Genomic DNA, 22,607 nt, shown 5'->3' with positions numbered 1-22,607 from the left:
AGATATCGGTTAATTTAAATCCATTAGCGGGTCAAAGAAAAAGTCGTTCGTTATCTAAACATCGTGAAATGTCATGATCATGACGTCATTAATGATTTCGTTAAGAGCCCGAACATCGAACGAGAACTCGTAAACTTTAATGTCGTCAAGACAAATCGTTTTATTGCATTGGTATCTTATCTTTTCTAATTGGGCGGTAATATTTAGTATGTACCACGTATGTACTTAGTGTTTTTTAATAAATCGGCTTATCAACTGTTTAATATGTACATCTTTTGACAAGTCAAAACTTTAGACAAACAGTGCAAGTCAGCTTGAATGTATCCAGAAATGACTGCTTTTCTTGCAAATTCATCCTAGTGGGTGTTAATAGTCATTACATACAAGTTTCCGTTCCGCCCTTCCGTATTTCATGCCCTTATAGGAAAATATTCACGATATTAAACAATGCAATGCAGCAATGCAACAAAGCAATTATACAAAGCAATGTGTATCTAACTACATGCAATTGCCAATCCTAACAAACGCTTTTAAAAAACTAAAATCTCCAATTTACTTGTCATGTCATAGATGTGGACGATTGTGCCGTTCAGGGATCGGGTTATTTAGCCACGAGCGACGCTGTCGCTAGATAACACAACTCATGGATGCTGTTTAAATCATCTGTAAAGATGGACAAGGCCTAATGATGATCATGCATGCAATAGTTTTACTGTGCTTAAGGAATAATACTCATAGCAGATTAAATTTAAAACTATTCAATGCATCCACACATACAACTGCCTCAAACTGGAATACCACAAAAAACTTGACAACAATACATCAATACAAGATCTAGTTTGTCTAAGGAGTGGGCGCGCCGTGGGCCGCCAACTATACCATTACAAACTTACCAATACTGCCGCCAGGGTCACTGGCGTCAAACACTACCTAGAGCTTTGTATGTTTAATAACTGTACCAGATAAGTTTGTATTTATCCAGATAATGTTTTGAATAATGAGCCGTAGGAGTCGCCGAGTCCACCCGAAAATAACCGAAAGGTCGTTCGGGCTAAATGTCAAAGTAGGTATGCGAGGTTAGGCCAGTGCCGCGAGCTATCGATCGTCGATTGTTTATCGATAAGTATTCTTCACTAATAATATGCTAATGGTAGTACTTACCGACTTTTGTTTGCCAGTGGCGAATTTTGACTATTTAATTGGCGTGCCCATTGCATATTAGTTTTGCATAATGTGTACAGTTAAATTACAATTACAATTAAATGCTAGCTTAAGCAATCGTAAATGTCATGTTAGCCAAGAATTGTCTATTTATATTAATAACACTCCTTATGTACGTATGCAAAAGTCCAGAAAACTTTATTTGGAACCTATATAAAGTTTCGCATCTTCTCAAAATCAGTGTATTAATTACAGTTCATTTTCCGCATTCCAGTTCTAAACTCCGTCAACAATTATATAGGTTTTATCTAAATAACAGTGAAGAAAATAGGCGTCATTGTATGATTTGTGTACCTAACCCATGGGTTAGGTACACAAATCATATAATGACGCCAATTTTACATTACCTTCATGTAAATTTCATGAAATGTTTTTTTTTGTACACAAATTGTGAGTTCTCTGGAAAGGGCTCAAGTCTCTACAAAAGACTTCGTTTGAAAAACTGAGCCATTTTAAAGCAGAATACTCAAATAACTGAATTAAGATTCAGAACAACACGACCCGATCAAGTCTAAAAAGTGCGATTGCTTCAATCTCTCCTTATGAAAACCCCGTAAGAAACTGGCTACTGGTCAGATATCACACACACGCTCTTTGAAATGACGTTCGCGTGTTCGCATGTGGTTGCTCCGGATTTTACCCGGCTTGAGTGCCAACTAAAAGTTGTCAACACTAGTTGACATTTGCGTCAAGTCCAGTGAAGCAGGTTAGGCTAGACCAATTACCTGCACCGTGTATTTCATTCCGCCTATGAATATGTATTATGATTTCACAATAACTCTCGTTTAAATAAATGACATTTAGTCAGGCGACAGTTTGGCGAAATAATAAATAAATAAAATAAATATAAATAAATAAAAATAAAAATAAAAAAGCCATTTATTCCTTAATATCGTTACAATATTATAAGAGAAATATCGAATTAATAGTGTATGCATAACTTATACTTTATATTTTAAATTTTTATATTTTTATATTTTAAGTTTGGCGAAATATGTGTAGATAAAACATAAAATATATTGAATCCTTGTTAAAATTAAAATGTATTTCATAATTAAGAAGCTACAGCTACATCTGGCCGAATAAGTAGTAGCCCTCACAACTTTAAGCATAACTGATTGAGAAATAAATGATCATCTAAAAAAAGGCAGGTCACTATGAAGCCTTAGGCCCCGTCATCATGGATATTTTTTTAGAACTAAAAAGCATTAAATTCAAAGCAGATGTAATCCAATTTCAACCTTGGCTCTGCATATGAGTGAATATTATTTTAATAATGATTTTCTTTTGTTTTACAATACAATACAATACAATACAATCATTTATTAATAAAATTAAAATGTTATAACAAAATGTGACATCTATCAACTATACAAAGGTCGTATCTCATTCGATTGTGTTATTGAAAACCATCCTTAAAGATAATTCGCTGAAGTTCATATTTGTATCACAGAAAAGTATGCGATTAGGTGCGTAATGTCCGTTCGTGTTTGAATGAACTTTTTCCAGCATTAAGCGGAGATTGTATATTTACTTTATGAATCTCGTATATTATCCGATAATTTAAAAATAAGTCTTAAACATATGTAGTGAACGTTCACATTTACTTAGAAGATTGAATACGTATTCTGAATTAAGTTTTTTCTCTCAATAAGCGTAAGATCAGAGTTAGGCGCGTGCGCATAATGGAGACAGGTGCAGCGGCAGATGTGTGATTATGCAAACGGAATGTTCTTTAGTATAATGTTACTGTAATTGCACTTTGGCTGCTCAGATTGTTGTTGAGTACCTGTAATAACAGCTGGTATTTTAATATTTTTAATACAGACTTGTTCTGATACTCACTTCTTTGCCCCCTTATGACTGAGGGTGGAGCTAAATCATAAAGGTATCGTATATATCATATGACAAAGTCAAAATTCATGTGGGCTACTTTGATTATATGGAACCACAAGCATTCACTTAGTAGAAATTTATATTCAGGCTATACTCAGACAGTAAGATGTTATTTTTGAAGTGTTGCTGGTCTGAACTCATAATATGCCTACTAAAGAATAAAAATATTGTTAGCATACAACCTACCTATAATCATTTTATATTTTGATACGTTTCGTAGCTTGCAACTCTCTGAACAAGATAAAAGAAAATAATATTTCAATAGTCGACAATGAAGTAGTCACATAAGCTTGTAAGTGACCTTTACTCACTGACAGACAATTTCCTCTCCTTTATTCGGCGCACGCGCGTCCATAAAACAAATTAATCAAACTATTACCGTAACATATAAAGAAACGCTATAGATACAGACATCTTGAAGCAACAAAAGCTTGTTAGCAAACAATACGAAAACGTCCACAGAAATACATATAGTTTTAAACTGCTTTCTTGCCTTAAAATGTATTCCGAATGGCAGAGTTTCATACGTCTATACATAAAACTTTTGGCTCTTACACTGGTTGCTGTCAGACTTCCGTTCCACATTCCTTGCTTCAGCACAATCAAACAAACGAAAACGGCCGGCCTGAAATCGACAAAAAGAATTCTCCAAATAGCATTGAATGCTCCAAATTACAAAAAGCAATCAAAGACGCTTGTGCCGTAATGATAATGACCCGCGGCAATCCGATATAAGATATGAAAGAGGCTATTCACAAAGCGGCAGGCCTGTAGATAATCTATTTGGTGTAACCTCACGACCTCCCGGCCGGCGGTCGATATAACAATATAATTAAAGAGAGATCGCTCTGATCGTATCAGGGTTGCCGATAGGACGACGTATGATGCCTAGGATGCTTATTTTAGGTGCCGTTAACTGGGATTTATTAGATAACTGTTAGCTGCTGGAAACGTTCTTCGGTTTTTGAGCACGAAACATTATGAACTTTCCAGTTAGTATAGCCAGAGACGTAGGATGTAAAACGGGGACTCAAAATCACGTACGAGTGTAGCCGCTCAAAAACGTTATGTTAAACTTATACCTATTGCGTAATAATTGTACCTATTTATAGAATCACCGTGCTTGATTCTTAGAAACTCTTAGGAAACCAATACTCCTTTTAACTATTTACATAACAATACAGTAAAATATATAATTATATAAAAAATCAACCTCGAATTATTACTTTCAGTGTGTGCGTGATTTGTAAAACAAAATAGCAAGTGGTAAGACCAGTGAAAAACGGTTTCTAGATTTTTTCAATAAAAATATATCGTACTCTATATGCAGGTTCACAATGGCTCGTTTTCTAACACTTCATCATATATAAATGCATGAACGTTAATCGTTTCCTGACAGCCCTGATCCGGATGCGCGGAGGCAAAGGAAACGAACATGATTGTTGCCTCTAACATGTAATCGATGTCATTATCCATCGGCGTGCGCCGCATCTAGAGTGGGGCGAAGAGTTCTACTGGCGTAAATAAACACATATGTGGACAACACTTTAAGGATTGTTTTTTGTATTTGCATCGTGAATATCATGATAATGATTTCCAGATAAATATAACACAAATAGCTAAAGATAGAGCAAAGTGGAAATGGTTGAAGGAGATCTGCGCCATAATGTTCTAAGAAGAACACACAACCAAGGCAGAACAACACATATTTGGATTTAGAATTTTAGGCAGCGTTAGTTAAGCTCTTTTACCGATAAGACAAATACATACATACATCTAACTCGCCTTAATACTAATATAAACAACGTAACGGTATCTCCTATACCTCGATAACTATTAATAGATAGGTGCTAAAGCAAACCGCCTCTAATCATCTCACTTACTACCAATTCGTGCCTCAAAATTCAAATCCCCTTTTGAAAAAGGAATATTTATCGTTTTAAAATCAGAACGCTGGCTACACTTCATTTGGCCGGACAACACAAAGCGGGCGGTGTCACGATAAAATCGGATCGGTGGTTGTAGCGGCCAGAGGATAGATTTATACACTTTATACACCGTTTTAGCCGCTAACATGATTTGCTGCTAATATTTTGTAAAAAAATTAGGATTGTAAATAAATAAACAACAATGGAAAATTTTGCTCTCTGTTCATAAATAGGTATTCTGATTATTCTGACGAAAGTATAATATTATTAATATCGTTGTAGAATTCATTTCTAAAGTAGATATCTTAAAATCGACAAAATGGACGAACTAAAATTTTCTCGTACACCAATTCCAAATCAATTCGACCTAGTTATATTCAGTCAAAACTAGACTATCCTAGGCTAAACTAGCATAACGGGCTAAGCTAACTTAGTCTGGGAAAAACTGGTTTGGTCTAGGGCAAGTACTACAGTAGGGCAATGCCTGAAATCGGATTTTACCTATATCATATCATATGTATATGCACCAAGATCTCTTATAAACAAAACATACTTACCATTATTGTAACAAAAGTATCAACTCGTTAGCGAATTGCGTAGTCAAATACGATAAATTCCTACTGACGCTAATGTGTAGTAAGACAAGAGTACATGAGAATAAACAATACATAACAACACAAACAAACGCACGAGATACCTTGTCTTACACCGAGATAGGGCCGTAATAGGGTAACCATTCGTTACGTAGGTATATTGTCCTGAGCAGTTTTGTCATTTCTATGAAACAGTTGATTTCTAATTTGTTCTTCTTCTGATAAAATCAGTTTTCTTTGTTTATATTACGGTAAATAGATTGCCCACTAAAGGAAGAATATACCCACATTACATGACCCTTTGTACTTCAGTTATTGCTATTTAGTATTTATTTATTTATTTATTATTATTTGGAGATCCAACAGCTGTTAACATGTCTATAGGTTTTATAAATATGATACAAAAAGCCAATTACAGGTTCTCACCAGTAGCTACATATTAACAAAAACAATTGGTGGTTAGCACTATTGCACGATTCCTACATTTACACGCCAAAGCTATAGTAAACTCATAATTCGAAATTAACTAAAGAAGATACACAAAGAAAAAGAAAAAATACAGGACAATGAAATTTCAATAAGGCATGCTCACCTAAAGAACTCCTCCGTCAGGAATCCTGTGCGGCGTATCCAGGATACGCCGCACAGTTTGGATGTCGCTGTTGAAAATATCAATCTAGCAAAGAAAAACTTAGATAACCTTGTATTATATAGGTTATAGGTGCTTTTGACCCCACTAGGAAATTGCAAAATAAAAGAAGGTGTACGTAGTACTTTTACAAATCTTATCTAAAAACACAAGTAAAAAGTCTTCAGGAAATCAAAACCAACAAGATCTCGTTGCAAAAAGGACGTAATTGCGCACTTACGCGGGTGCAAATTTCTAATACCAGCAAACATGTTTACAGAATATCGGATTTCGTTTCCAATTCCCTTTAAAGTCTCAACATAAATCGCGAGTTAGTATAAATTCCCGAACATTGTGACCAGTGCTCCAATTTCACTAAATACTAATGAACGAACCCAATGCAAGGTGGCCACATCCGCCTCCCTTATACGGGCGCGCCACTGGACCAGTTATCGGATGAAAGCACGGCTAATAGCTATGGTGCTATTAAATCTACTACAGTAGGGCTACTTAGTGCCATCGATTATCTTAGGCTGAAGACTACGATAGGCTTAAGTTGTACATAAACATATTCAACGGTATTCTGATATCTTATGAATTTCAAAGTTCGAAATTAGAAAAACAAATTACCAGGCTGGCTGTGCGGGCTTGTATTATTAAATACATACTTTTATAGGGACATTACGCTAGTTTTCTTCCAGCTCTATTTTTCGGCCACTTGGACGAAATTTAAATATAAAGCTACATTGTTACACAAATTTGGACTTATTGCAATCTTTAATGTCTAAACAATATATCTAACTAACAAAAAAATTTATTTTGAAAGTAGCAAATTAAGAATGAAATATCGTATTTGCTAATCCGTCAAGTGGACGAAAACTAGAGCATGGACGAAAACTAGCGCATTGACCCTATGATTCTTCTTGTAACTTAGGCTAAGTTACTTAGCCAACACTTTAACACAGAGTAGCTAGTGAATTTTGAAATACAAATATATAATTAAATAAATACCGTTAAATGTGCCTAAATTTTCTCCCCACTCGGATGTGCTCCACCAGTTTTTATATATGAAAACGATATTACCTATAATTTAAATTTAAATTAATTTCCGAATTTTGGCGCAATTTTACTAATTTCACAAAAAAAAATGAATACAACAAAAAATGCAAATAGAAATTCTAATAAATAAATACAATCTGATCGCCAATAATACCAAATAATACCAGTACCAAATAGAATACCAATTATTTTACAATTTATTATCATAAACTGTTGCATACTGGATAAATCTTACTACTATCCACTAATGCGTTTACTGGATCGCACGGCACTAACATTTCACGAGTATTTTCTACGCCACTTACAAGTATTTCCATCTTACAAGGTACTTATACTAATACTAAGTACTTATCCGAGTATGCCGGCGTGTTAACAAATTTTACACCAATGCGGTTGCTACTGTAACATCATTTGATCACGCTCAGCTTGTAGCATAATTTTCCAGTATTCTATAGATGTGAAATGGTAGCTTTAGTAAATAATACAATTAACATAAGTAGCATTTCATGTAAAATGTAAATCAAACATGATGTAAATTGTATCTAATGATACTAAAGCGATTGATAAAATATCTACATTGGTTGTGTATACACGGTGTAACATAAGGAAACCGAATAATTTTAACAGCGTATTCCTGATCATATTTAAAGATTAAATTGTCCTATAAACTTTTCTGTAACCCGCCTAGTTTCAGTTAATACCAATTAAAAAAAAAACAAGTTTTTATTGTCACACGTGCAAAACGCATTTTTGATGGCGATGTTGTCACTATGGCACGTAGATTAAGTATCCTTATTGATAGATGTCAAAAAGTGACAAGTAACACTTTGTAAAAACTAGGTTTTACGAAAAACAAAGTAAAAATCCATTTTAAGTGACAAGTATACCAATTCACTTTTTATGTACAAAATAAACATTTAAAAAATCTTAAAAAAAAAAAAATTTTTTTTTTTCGCGAATTTGACCTAAACTTGTTAAATTTTTTCCTTCGTTTGGCCTCAGAAAAGCTTGGTTAAAATATTTGTTTCCTCGTGAACACCTTGTATAAATGATCAGTTCTAAATTCTAATACATTTACATAATAATAAATAAGTATATTTGATGTTAATTGTAAGCTTGAACTTTAGAAAAATAGATACTTTGTCCGTAGTAAGTACTTTGTTCGTATTTGAATATATCAACGTCTAAATGGAGCGACAAGGTGACTCGGTAAGGGCGGCGTCAGACATGATAAGTTTCAATCAATACATTGTGATACTTCCTCTCAAGGTTCATACGTTGCCCTTTCAAAACTCTTTAAGTATAATTTCATATTATCAAATAGTAGTATAATATTATTTAACGGTGGTATCGTAATGATTAACCTTTCATATGTGTGTGGTGGTAAAAAATCGTGGGTTTAACTATCTATTGTGCGTCATCATCATCTTCCTCGCGTTATCCCGGCATTTTGCCACAGCTCATGGGAGCCTGGGGCCCGCTTGACAACTAGGTAATCCTAAGAATTGACGTAGGCACTAGTTTTTACAAAAGCGACTGCCATCTGACCTTCCAACCCAGAGGGGGAACTAGGCCTTGTTAGGATTAGTCCGGTTTCCTCACAATGTTATCCTTCACCGAAAAGCGATTGGTAAATAAATATCAAATAATATTTCGTACATAAGTTCCGAAAAACTCATTGGTACGAAGCCGAGGTTTGAACCCGCGACCTCCGGATTGAAAGTCGCACGCTCTTACCGCTAGGCCACCAGCGCTGGCACTCTGTTGTGCTGTAGGTATAGAGCAGAAAAAAATCATTCTCGAAAAAAATGCAAATAGATGACTAAACATTCAGTCGGGATCCTTATCATACCCTTATCTAACCCCGGCTACTTATAATAATTTTCTCGGTTTTTTTAATACTACGTCGGTGGCAAACAAGCAGACGGCCCTCCTGATGGTAAGCAGTTTCCGTAGCCTATGGACGCCTGCAACTCCAGATGTGTAACATGCGCGTTGCCGACCCTAACACTCCGCACCCTCGTTGAGCTCTAACTATAGGTATAGGTATGTAACTCATTTCCTCGTTAGTTTCATGTTTCATACCTTGATTAGTGATCTTTAAAATAGATAAGTGTTTCCCTTACGGCAAGAAACAAATTAGCACTATAACACAAAGCATAAAATTGTAATTGAACACAATTTAATAGCAACCATCTACTATATGTTGAATTGTAATATTAAAGTAATTGGAAACATTACAATAAATTATATATAGTAACGGTTTTCCAAATTGCAGGAAAAAGGAAACTACGTATTGAAAGCCATAACAGACGTTCTCATAATTACACTAATAATCTAATGTACCTTACGAAGCATTGCATGGTAGATCACTACATATTCCCTATGTATGCTTAGATACTACGCAACGGATTTTGATGCGGTTTTTTTAAATAGATAGTGATTCAAGAGGAAGGTTTATATGTATAATACATCAGCAATAAACCCGTGCGATGCCGGAGCGGTTCGCTAATATAAATACAAGATGATATATTCACTGGTGCTACATATGCATAATATGTAGCATATAATATGACCTGACCAAACTTTTCGTCACTCATTATAGTCACCGTAAACTGTCGATACAAACAATCTTTTACTCCAGAAGCCAAATATATCATACCCAATAATTTTCCCTCGCATTAGACTGAACTTAGCAATATTTTTATACTTGCATGAAATAGAGCTATTACTAATAATCCTAAAACATTATAATGCACACCTTCCTTTGCGACAGGAAACCGAGCCGTAAAAAGAGCTATCTCGTGAAAGCAATGATAGATAATAAAGGTAGTAAGCGGTAATATATCTAAGCGTCCGTGGCGCACTTTCTTCCAGGGCTGGCACGCGACCGCTACTCGTGCGCAGCTAGTGATGGGATACGCCGGGTTCATGTCGATATCGATAAACGCGATACTAAGCGAAGGAGTTAAGCGAGCGTTATGAACGAAAAATAACCTTAGTCTACCCCTTTTTGAAAAGAAAAATGAGAAACTCTAAGAACAAATTAAATTATTTTCTATGAAAGGCTTTGGTCATTTTTTCCTTCGTATATGATATTTATTTCAGTTTAAAAATGAGAAAGTTCGAAAGAATGCTGATAAATTCCAGTAGCTTTACCACGACTGCCTTAAGTGTCAAACTGACATATTCGCTAACGTCTGCGTAAATTACTTTCTATACATCTCGCTCGCATTAATATGCGATGTCAGTCTCAAACTGGTGTTAGGCATACAGTTCTTAGGTTTATTCTGTTTCTTAACATAATTTAACACTAATTTGTAACTACAATATTATTTTACAAATAATGCTTCACTTATACCACAATTTTTTTTACTTTATGTTTATAATACACGTACACAAAAAAATTGCTCCAAAAATAAGAAGTAAAATATCGATACCAGCAAACAGCAAGCACGCCCCTCTACCGAGTTTACAAGTGGCACGAGCCGCGATAGTATCTATTCCGCCGATGATACAACTAGATTGTTTCACCAGAGCCTGGGTATCTATAGCACATCTATATTACCGCTGTAGCTATAAAGGCTGTTAGACGGAGCGACTTGCACTTGTAGGGCGCTGGGGAAATTGATACTGCCTTTCATCCATAGATCAATGGAGTAGCCGAAAGGTTGAAAAGGATATTAGACGCACGACGAATATAAATAAATGGATCCACGCATAAATATTGAAAATATTCTTCTGTTAGAACAATAGATGTAATCGAATAAAGCGTGACATTGGCCAATAATGAGATGAAAATGTGTTTTGGTCTACCGTTGTAACTGCACTGCAAATGGATACTGTAGCTTTGAACGATGACTATTTTTAATTACAGACATAAACAACAAAATCAGGACAATAAAGAATAACTCAACTCAGACTTGAGAAAATGAATTTGAGTACACATACTTACGTTAAGTGTCTAAATATTTTTTCAGTGTACTATTAAGTATATGTGCTTACGCGTTCGTTTAACGATTTATCTGGTAACGAAATAACTGTCATTTTCTGGAAATCCTACTGTGTTGTGATACTTATAGCTGGCGAGCCGTCTACATACTTGCCTACTAATGTTGTGTTTGGTTTATATTTGGCTTGGCTTTAGGAAGAGTCATTGAAATGAGCTTATAATAGAATGCAAGGAATCATAGATTTTGATTAGGCACACCAGAGATACCAGGATTATTATCCTCTACTCTACCTACTTTTTCCCGCCATCGACAACAACTGAACAATCAAACGGTTGTCTTCATCGATAGCTGATCTTCAAAAGCCTTGACCTTCTAAATCACTACCCGCACCTGTCGTTACCGTTTGAGCCCGAGTCAACATGCACGTAGCCGCACGCCCACGTACGACGTACGCTCGCACCTGGTGAGCCGTCTACACACTTGTCCACTAATGCTGTGTTTGGTTTGTATTCGGCTTAGCTCTAGGGCCTATGTACACTGCTTTTTTTTCTAAGCACCGTAACGCGCGTTTGTATAGATACATACGTCTAAAGACGATGTTGATGACGGTAAAGCGCGCGTCAATGGCCCGTTAAAAATACGCGATGTGCATAGACCCTTAGGAGGAGTCATGGGGATGTTTTTACAAGATTTCGTTTCTAAATTCGCATTGACTATTATTTAATAGTTTCTTATTTATTTGAATTTCATTGCGCATTCCAAGTCATTATGTTTCAGTGGGCTGGAGATTGATTATATGAATTATATCTCTCTTTGAATTGGTAGAAGAAATATGCTTTTAATGACTAAAAAATATGCTTTTAATGACTAAAAAATTAAATAATAGCAGCATTATTGAAGCCGAATGAAATTCTTTGACATAACATAACACAAGAATCGGAAGAAGTCGTAATAAAACTCAATTTTGACTGTATTTTATAGCTTTCCGACATTCTTGATTCATAATTGTTGGATAACTTTACAACACAATTCATACAAAGTATATCCATAATATTAAGCCTTGATTTATTCTTACAAAGAAAGTGTAATATATAACAAAGTAATCTCGTCATCTTTCTCTTAAAATCATAATTATAAAATCGGCTGAAATGCTGGAACAACACTTAAAAGCACTTAAAGAACAGCAACGCTTAGCAATAAACGCGTGCTAACCGAGCTTTAACTAACGGTCAGTGTTTGGTTAACGGTGACTACTGGCCTTCGGTAATTAACTCTGTGAACCTTTGCACTGGCAGGTGTGGCGGAATTTAGGAAGCATAACTTGTTTTGTCCCAATTTAACACGTTGTGACGTCATATCACTACATAGTATAAAACAAACGGCGCGATTCGGGAAATGAATTAGATATTCGCTAGTTATGAAATAGTAAAGATATGTTACGTTCCACGGCAAAAGGTACCTTATTATATTAATTGGAGCGGCGTTTATAACAGCGTAAGCGCCAACCGTCATAAGGTACCTTTACCCGTGGGACGTCACATGTCTTTACTATTTCATATCTAGTGAATCTCTCGAAAGTCGCTTCCTGCTGTCTGAATAGATGTCTGTCCCTATGTATGTTAGATCTTTAAAACCAGGTACGCAACTGATTTTGATGCGGTTTGCACGGGTGCAATGCTGATGTTTACGGACGGAAAAAAACAAAATACAAAAGAAACAAGGCGTAAAACTTTAACGCTTTCTTATTTTGCATATATTTGATATGTATAATTAAAGAATTTCTTTTTATGAATGAGGAAGCACATTTATATTAGCTATCGCTGATTCAATTCTCGCAAGAAGTGTGAATTCTGCATAATAAACAGAAAATTACACAGAACATACCATTACACAAATCTCTCAGCTAACTAATTACCTTCTGTAAAAAAATATCGCAATTCCCGCATACTCTATCCATTGTACGAATAAGCACATGTTATACCGATACAAAACAGTAACCGAGCCGCATTGCTGAAACATTGTTACAGACCGTAAACAACCAGAGCAAAAAGACCTGCATCTCATTCGAATACCAACGTAACTACGGGTCTCAGTTAACCAGCTTAAAGCGCGCGGGCATCAGCGACTGGGCGTTTTCAATTTGCCTGCGCTCGGCAGCGTTCGTTGCCACTCGGGTGCTTAAGCCCCGCCCACCTGCGCAGGCGCGTGGCGCTATCTCTATCGCTCTTAGCGCCACTCGCTCAGTCTGTCTCTACACGCCGTAGCTAACGCCTGCCACTCCCACAAAACGTTAGGCTATTTTCCAATTACTGAGCTTTTTGCTCTTACGCCGATGCCCGGAGATAAGCTTTCTCGTTACAGAATGAGTCGGTGTTGCAGTCGGACCAACAAAAGGTTTGACAGTAATGTTATGACGCTACTTATGTTGTTGAAAATCGATAACCTTGTTTAGAGAAACCCACTTGCGAGGTTAAGTTTATTTGGAGTTTAAATTACGTTTGGTTTCCTGGTAACTGATCTTATCTTATTTATCGTCAAAAAACGTTTCAACTATGTCTGCTCAAAGCCAAAGAAAATAACAGCCAAGTGCGAGTGGGACACACAATTTTTATAATGTATTTTCTTTATTCAAATTCACGCTTTACTACTTTTTATATTTTTTATGACAATGAGCATGATGTTCGTGCAATTATATAATTAAGTACATCTAGGTACCATCAATAGCTAGTAGCTATACAAACATTATGCAAGATATCGACTTATTTCCATCTAAAACTTTAATAGAGACCACGAAGTAAAAGTTAGAAAGTCGAACAATGGAACAAAACGACAATTGTTAAAAAACCCAAGTCTCATGACCCCTTACCTCTTACTTTTAAAAAGAAAAAGAGTTGAGAAATGGCGATGGTCTGAGACATAATTACGAACAGCAGCAGCGCATCGTCAGCTAAATATAAGCCCAGTCTCTTGCTTTAAAATTAATAGCAATCTTTATGGTGTAATGCTGCGCTAGTGAGGTCAGGAATTTGATTATCGATATCGATATGCCGGTATGCTCAAGGGCGCAACTTGAAAGTCCGACAATTATATTTTAGACGTTTTAAAGTGTCGCCTTTAATATACCTATTTTTAGCTATAGCCGACCAACTGTAAATATGTTATGATGCATTTACTTAATAGTTATAATTAAATTGATAAAGATAGTGTAAGTGCTAGTAAAATCACAGAAATCATAGACAGGTAATTTAAAAGTTATATTCATAATAACTTTACTCCTAGATGTAACTCCGTAAGGCATATTATTTATGTGAGCATAAATTGATTAACTTTCTCCGTCGCCTCTTGTAAATGTAAAGATATTTTGCCTTGCAAATTCTCAATTCAAAGTTTCTAACCTGCCTATCTAACTCCAATCCGACGCGTAAATCCCGGGCCAAGATAACCCGACATTAGCTTCGGCCTTACTAAACCCATTTACAGCATTTATTGAACTAGCACCCGATCGATAAACGCCATAATTCCCGGCTGTCACAATTTATCGAGTGCACATCACTAGCCGGGAGCAAAGGTTCCACTGAGGGCGCAAGCATCAATTTACTCGGTAGCAGCCGCGGGCGCCGGCCGCCCCTGTCATTAACCCCCCCCCCCTCCCTCCCTCCCCCGCATGCCCCTGCATGGCCCCTGGCAACTTTAACCTTTTTTGCTCCCAACCTGTTCGCAGGATGCTGCTGTGACTATACAGGCAATTTAAAGATCATGGCCATAGGCCATACGCGGTATCTCGAGCCTGTTAACTATGGTACGTAAATATAACGTGGGCCGGTTGTATTTAAAGTTATCGCTTCGAGTCAGGGCTGCATTGTGCGGTGTACAATGAGGAGTAAGGAATTACGGTTAATTGAATGTTGTTATTGGTATTAAATTCTTATTTCTTGGTAAATTTATTCCAACTGTTAATATCCATAAGAAATGTTGTGCATATCTAACCTAGCCTACCTCTAACAATTACGGCTTCCTGTACCCGTACCACGAGTTGACACTTGACGTTTACGTTGGTGAATGCACTGATGTATCAAATAATTGGTGCGATAGAGAGGAAATGCGATCGAGTTTCCGTACTGTTTAATATTGAAACTATTGAAAGTGAGGTATCTATCGGAAGTATATTTAACATATACAAAGTAAATCATCCCTAAATTACTAAATTAGTGTACAGTCATAATGATTTATAAAACAGATTTTTCAATTCGTATGTACAGTAAGCTGCAGAGATAAGTGATCCCCCTGCATACAAATGTCTAATTATGCAGGGGGGGGGGGTCAAGTAAGATTCGGTCGGAACTTATGTATATACATAATCTACTTTTTAAAGTAAGTAAGTAAATCCTGATTTCTTGCAACTACTTAATATTAAGACTATAAGTAATGAGCAGTTATTTTTGTTTTCGTGCTATTTTAAGGCATAGGCGTCATAAGGCGTTAAAATATAAGTAATATCTTCTGAATACCACCGTTAGTAATACCGTTGTATACCGAAGTACAATAAAAACAGCAATAAGTATCATCATTGCAAATCACTCACAAAAACCGGGCAACCATTTTTAAACTTGACCGCCATTATCTCTGAGGCTTCTTCGATGCGACCCTTAAAAGGAATACAAATAAAACTGGTCCGGATTCCTCTAACCTGTAATTTGACCCCCACTTAAACAATTTTCTCAAATATCATTCCGTTTCATTTGGTTCAGCCCTGACCCGCGGGCGCGCATTAGTCCCGAAACGATTCCAAAGGTAACCCCCATTAAATAAAATATGCCCCCTAACCACGGCTGAAGGTCGTCGGGGTCAGCCCGACCCTTTGTTCCTTTCTAAGAAATGTGTATCGGTAAGTATGCTCATGTGGTGGAGATTTTAGTGGGTGCACTTTTTATTTGTCTACATTTCATCCAAAATCTTGATAGCTGATAGCAGAGATTTGTCGTTTCGCTGCACACGAGACTTGAATTTCTGATTTCTAACGTGTATTAAAATTACTTTTACTTGAGTACATGTACTTCTTTCTTACTAAGTATTTTTCTAATCTAGCCTAGATGCCTTTTCCATTAGGGTATCTCGGTAATAAGAACATAAACTCACTGGCTGGCAGGGATAAGGCTAATGCTTTAAAAAGAGCAAAATGTATCGCAAATTGACCTGTCCTTCAGCGCTGCGCGGGCGCAGCCGCCGACCTGTCGCCGCTAATAATTCCGTTCCCATGCTAGCGAGCGCCGGTAGCTATCTCACTTTAATTATTCATAGACTTTTTATGCCCTATCGCTTTTTACCGCTCGGCCGAAGCCTTATAAAAATTAAAAAACAAAATCGAACGCTCCGGCGCAATTTAAAAAAGGAATACGTCGGATGACACGGATCGAACTGAACTCTGGGCAAATGTCGCGCGGTAAAAAGTGGTCAAGCGTGGTGGAGCGAGGGGTGAGGTGAGGCTGCGCTGGGAGGGGGGGCAGGACGTCACGTAGGCGGCGCGGTTTTTGTCAACGTTCCCGCCGAGATGACGGGTCGCGGCGTCCAGCGACCCGCCTCGCCTCCGCCGCAGCTTCTTGATACTTTGACAAGTCACTAACTTATCTTACGACAACTCCATATACAACATTCTGCTGAGACTGATACTTAGAATAGAAGGAAAACGTTGGCAAAATGTGAATGAACTGTCATCAGAGAAGCGAACTGTTGTATACCTAAGAATCTCTCAAATCTCTGTAACTGCAGATATATATATATATGTAGGGAATTATGAATTATATTAACTGACTTAATCTGACCGATTCTACAATTAATAAAAGTGCAATTTTTCCTTTTGTTATAAAATTCAGAATTTATCTACCTACTCGTACATCTGAAAGTAATGAAAAAAGCCACTATATTATTCCAGGCAAATGAAAAAGTGTTCCTCTCCCGCATTGCAAGACGCATGCACGCATCTCATGCATTTTGCCCGAAGTCTTTCCTACGAAGGGTATAATACAGGGTATATAAGTATCAATTAATAATATAACCGCAAGTGCCAAGACCCCGCGGGGACGCGTGACAACGCGACAGGTGCAGGACTACTAATAATACGTACAGCTTCTTGTGAATGGCTACTTTTGTATTCGTATTCGCGATGCACGTAGTCTAAGATACGGCATATATGGTCGACCTTCACCCATACGTCTGACGGATGAAACTTACATTTTATGAAAGAAAATATGTTCCTGAACATAAATAAATAGGGTTGCCTAAAGAAATATGGTCAAGGCTATTTTTAATAAATTTTTAAAAATATTTTTTTTTCTTCAAATTTCACCGATTTTTCTGACGAACGAAATAAGTTCCAATGGAAAGTATACAACTTGTACAACATGAATAAATTAGGTTTCCTATGTTTTTCCGGTCACTATTATGAGGTTGCCGTGTTTAAACGGGTGAGTTAAAATCGATAATTGCACCTATCTCTCTGACGCTTGAATTATATATCAAAATAATGGTAATTTTATTGCGAATACAATGGTATAGGGTTGCCTGCAAAAATCCGGTCACAAATAAGGGTTGCCAGGCTTTAAAAGAAAATAAGAAGGAAAGACTTTTAGCGATAACTCAAAAACGGCTTAACTGATCACGATTGTTTTAACTATTTTCGAATGTGTTTATTAATATTATTTAATAATATTCGAATGTGTTTATAAATCGGTGAAATTTTAAGAAAAAAAATATTTTCAAAAATTTATTTAAAATAGCCTTGACCATATTTCTTTAGGCAACCCTATTTATTTATGTTCAGGAACATATTTTCTTTCATAAAATATAAGTTTCATCCGTCAGACGTATGGGTGAAGGTCGACCATATATAACGTATCTCCTACTATAACGTTCGCAAAAATACTTACAATGGCTTTTTGGGTGAGTTTGATAACAGTTGGTATCTAATCTAATAGGCAGAGATCGGAAAGGGTGTACTATTTTATGAACGATAATTTTTTTATCGTATCACATGGCTGATGTAGCCAAGTTAGAATAAATAGCTACATAAGCTAAGGGTCGGATCCCCGGGTTGACACCGCTTATGCCAATAATGAAACCGATTTTTTTTTATGCCTGAACCTAAAATTATTCCGAAAATATATTTGTAAAGTTAATATTAGGTATACGGCTCAATCTTTAACTCATAAGTTGAAAAGCGCTTAAAGATTGGCGAATTTATCTAAAGTTGATTTTGCATCATTCAAGAGCGGCTTGTAAAGACATAGAACTTTTTGTTGTACATTTCACGCGTAGGTACACAAATACATTTATTTATGTTGTCTGTACAAATAGGCTCCCCGTTTTCATCAAACCGTTTAATTGCCTCTATAATGGTCCCCATAATAATTAAACTACCAAATACGAAACAAACAGCCGTGGAATTTCTTTGTCGCATCATGACGACTTTTTGCGTATAAACGGCTTTTTAAGCGGCAAATTATCTACTGCACTCTGCTCGACGGTTTCCCATTGAACTATTAAAGGTTTTTAAGACGTAGGTAGTATCAGAGCAAAAACTTCCATAAAACACTGCGTTCCTTTTTTACTTGTTCTCCATGTATACGTATACAATCTGTCACATACGTTTTTATAACCAATAAACGTAAAATCCGACTTTCGTGTACGCTGTCATATGCGCAAGGGTACAATTAAAGCATTTTTAGCATAATATATTCTCAATCTCACTTAATGGCGCCATCTTTTAAGATTTTTAAATCTTTTCTAAGAGCCCAAAATGCTTTACTTATGCTTTAAATCTACTTTTTGTGTCTAGCTGCGGTCAGTCAAGTCCAATTTTACATTTTGAAATTATAAATAGCAGTAGGATGGCAGTTATCATACGCAAATAACTAAAATATAAAAATTGTATTTAATGTGATCAGCAACAATACGGTTTTCGCGGCATTGTATGGGGCTGTCAGTCTTCTTTATTTATAAGGTAAGCAATCTTGACGTGTTTGAAGAATAAGTCACAGCAAATGTTATAATTGTAAATCATATACGATATTTTACATTATTTTGCTTTCATAAGTAATATAAACTAATTTTTAAAAAGCGTTTTTCAATGAAAAGACACGTCGAGATTGTTTACCTTTTTTGTAATACTAAAAAAACGAACTATGTATAGACTCTGGTAATATACCGACGCGCTCTGTTGTAGTTGAATTCCGATGCTACTCGTAATTCCGATAGCCGTGTGACTCCATGCGCCTATACGATCTTGCTTACTGTTCAATAAACCTTTTGTTTAAGTTTTAGTGAACTTCCTAACGAACGTAAAGTACAGTAAAGTTTTAGTATAAATGCTGTACAGAACTAACACTTACCGATAATAAGTATGTACAGAATTAAATATGATATTTAATGAACATGCTTAGTTTAGAAAGCTTTAAGCTATTCTGACCAAGTATTCTATTATTAGGTTACCGTACGAAAAACGTCTGTCCGTCACATTTCTAAATATCTCGAGAACTACGTAAGCTATCGATTCGAAATTTGAAATAATTTGAACAAAGCTAACCCAGACACATTGAAAGTGTTATTTTTTTCTAACTACTTATGGAAAATTTCCATTATGAAGAGGGGGCACAATTTCAGTCTAGTTACTAGGTCAAATGGGGTATCATTTGAAAAAGCTCAAATTGAACATTACCAAAAATTTTTTTTTCATAGTGAACTGACAACATGTTTCATTAAAATCGACATTATTATTTCGACATTAGATATAGGTATCAAAGAGGATATTATATTATAGAGCGGTACTGTCATAGTAAATTTTGTAACCACAGTAAATTCACTGCCATCTATCGACACCCTTTAAAACTAAAAATGAAGATTTATAAAAATACGATAAAATGTATGTATTAAATATGGATAAATTATTTTTTTATTTGCATTAATTGTTTTTATGGTTTTGCCCCATGTTCTTTCACTGATATGCGTTAAAATTGTTAAATAACAAACGAAACCGCCAACGCCCTCTATACGAGAGTAGGCCAAAGGTAGGGGCGCCATCTGATCGAGAGTCAAATTTTCGTGATTTTCGAGGCACGTTTTTTCCTTAGACTGTATCCATCTATTACAGAGTTATATCTATCTTTGTAGGTACTAATGCTTTTTCTGATCACCATGTTTTAAGAAATATGTATACCCATAGGTATTTTACACAAACTTTAATTTGGGCCATAGTTGTAACTTGTGGACTAAAGTTAACTGAATTAACGGTACACATTTTATTTCACCGTAAAAGGTGTGTAAAAGTTTACTAGTAATAAGGTGCCTATGCGTTTTTATTCTGAAAATTCCAAAGTTGGCACTAACAAGTTTAGTGGTCTTAACTTAAGCCGTAAAAGAAATGATCCTTGCGTTTCTCAGTAACTAGCCCTAATAGCTATTTTTTTTCTCTAAATTCCGTCTAGATTTCCCACCGGACCAGGCACCGGAGCTCCACTTTCCCACTTTGTTAATTGCTGCCACTTAGCCTTAGCTCACGTCACTTTGACCCGCTTCATAATTGCTATGCAGAAAAAACTATTTTGTAAATTGTAGGCCATGCCCGTTTTAATCCAAATTTCATGTCTCTGTAATTATATTAATTAAGGAATTTCTTTTTTCTGAGAGCCATTTTTTTTTAAACCAATATCGATTTTGTGGGAATTTAATAATAGCTTTTGTCATTAAACCGTCTTCAATTAAAACGATTTTAGTAACAAAAAGTACTGCAGCTGAACATAGTTTTTAGAAAAATCTACTACTTTCAATTAATCATCTTTCACTTATCGTTTTTATTATTGTTATAATATTATTTTATTGAAAGCTTCCTAATACATAAATACTGGTTAATTGCACTTCTATTGGCTATATTGAAGTATGTGGTTTTATTGAACAGACGCCACCAAACCGGTAACCCGAGCTCAATAATGCATGTAGGGCCGTCATTGCTGTCTTGTCGCCGATCGATTATCGGTATTAATAGGTAAATTACCGAATATGAAACACCTGCTGTCGCTATACAACTTGATACTTATTACCGGATTCATCATCATCATGTCAGCCGATAGACGTCCACTGCTGGACATAGGCCTCCCCCAAGGCACGCCACTCCGACCGATCCAATGCCGCTCGCAACCACCGAATTCTCGCGACCTTCACCAGGTCGTCGCTCCATCTTGTTGGAGGCCTACCGGCAGTTCGTCTTCCGGTACGCGGACGCCACTCCAGAACCTTCCGGCCCCACCGGCCATCAGTTCTGCGAGCAATGTGCCCCGCCCACTGCCACTTAAGGTTTGCAATTCTGCGAGCTATGTCGGTGACCCTAGTTCTACTGCGGATATCATCATTTCTGACTCTATCACGCAGAGAAACCCCGAGCATAGCTCTCTCCATTGCCCTTTGCATGACCTTGAGCCTTCTTATAAGGCCCATTGTTAGCGCCCACGTCTCAGATTACCGGATTAGTGCGATGATAAATTGATAATTCATGTCGTGTCTTCATCATTTAGAACGATTTGTTTGATCTAACACGGGCATAAATATAGTTTCTAAGTAAGAAATATAACCACGTGACTGTGTCAAAGTTATATACATATAGATCGAGTTCACAAACATATTTACAAGCCAACGTCCCAAAAATATATACGCATCTAAGACACTGAGAATAAGGTCGTGTAACTGACTGTACACTGACTCGTACACCACTGGTGTTAGTGTCTCAAGTTTTATTTTCTTCGTCATTGGCTTTAGATTATACCTACCTGTCCGACTATCGAGAGACCTCTAGCGTCCCAAGGTCCTTAATACTAGTACTAATTGCCCCCAATGAAATTAAAATAATTATTTAATGATTCAATTTTTAAACCGAAATAAATTCAATTCTATTTTTAAATTTGACTGTCATTTTTTCTTGTATGGTAGGCCGCTAGAGTATGGATGGTATAGAAAGGATCGCAATCTCTTATGGCAGAATTGTTGCAAAAGTGACCAGCTTTCAGCTGTAAATAATAGTTCCAAATTTCTCCGGTGGCACTAGGTAGGCTCTGAGACCAAAGAGTATTGTAATATATAGGAGACTCTATGACATGAACCATAAAGGTATAATAATGTAGAGATGAGGGGGGGGGGCAGCAAATAATCCGACCAAATTACGTAGGTTGTTTCTGGTATGTTGTCAGGAATGTTAAAACGTGTCGCATTGCGTATGTTCTGTCACGGTCGCACGGGTGCACATCTATATCAAATACTAGGTGTATGGTCTAGGTACTTCAGTGTATGG

The 22,607-nt window shown here is 36.4% G+C and overlaps 1 protein-coding gene across 1 annotated transcript in view; it reads left to right on the top strand.

Annotated features, from left to right (window-relative positions):
• Window positions 1-22,607, top strand: part of LOC134746225 (uncharacterized) — a 202,362-nt gene that overhangs the window by 176,587 nt on the left and 3,168 nt on the right. The gene's annotated exons all lie outside the window — the stretch shown is intronic.

Source organism: Cydia strobilella, chromosome 12, assembly GCF_947568885.1.
Source record: "Cydia strobilella chromosome 12, ilCydStro3.1, whole genome shotgun sequence".
NCBI classification, from domain to species: Eukaryota; Metazoa; Arthropoda; class Insecta; order Lepidoptera; family Tortricidae; genus Cydia; species Cydia strobilella.
This window is presented reverse-complemented; position numbering and strand designations above follow the sequence as displayed.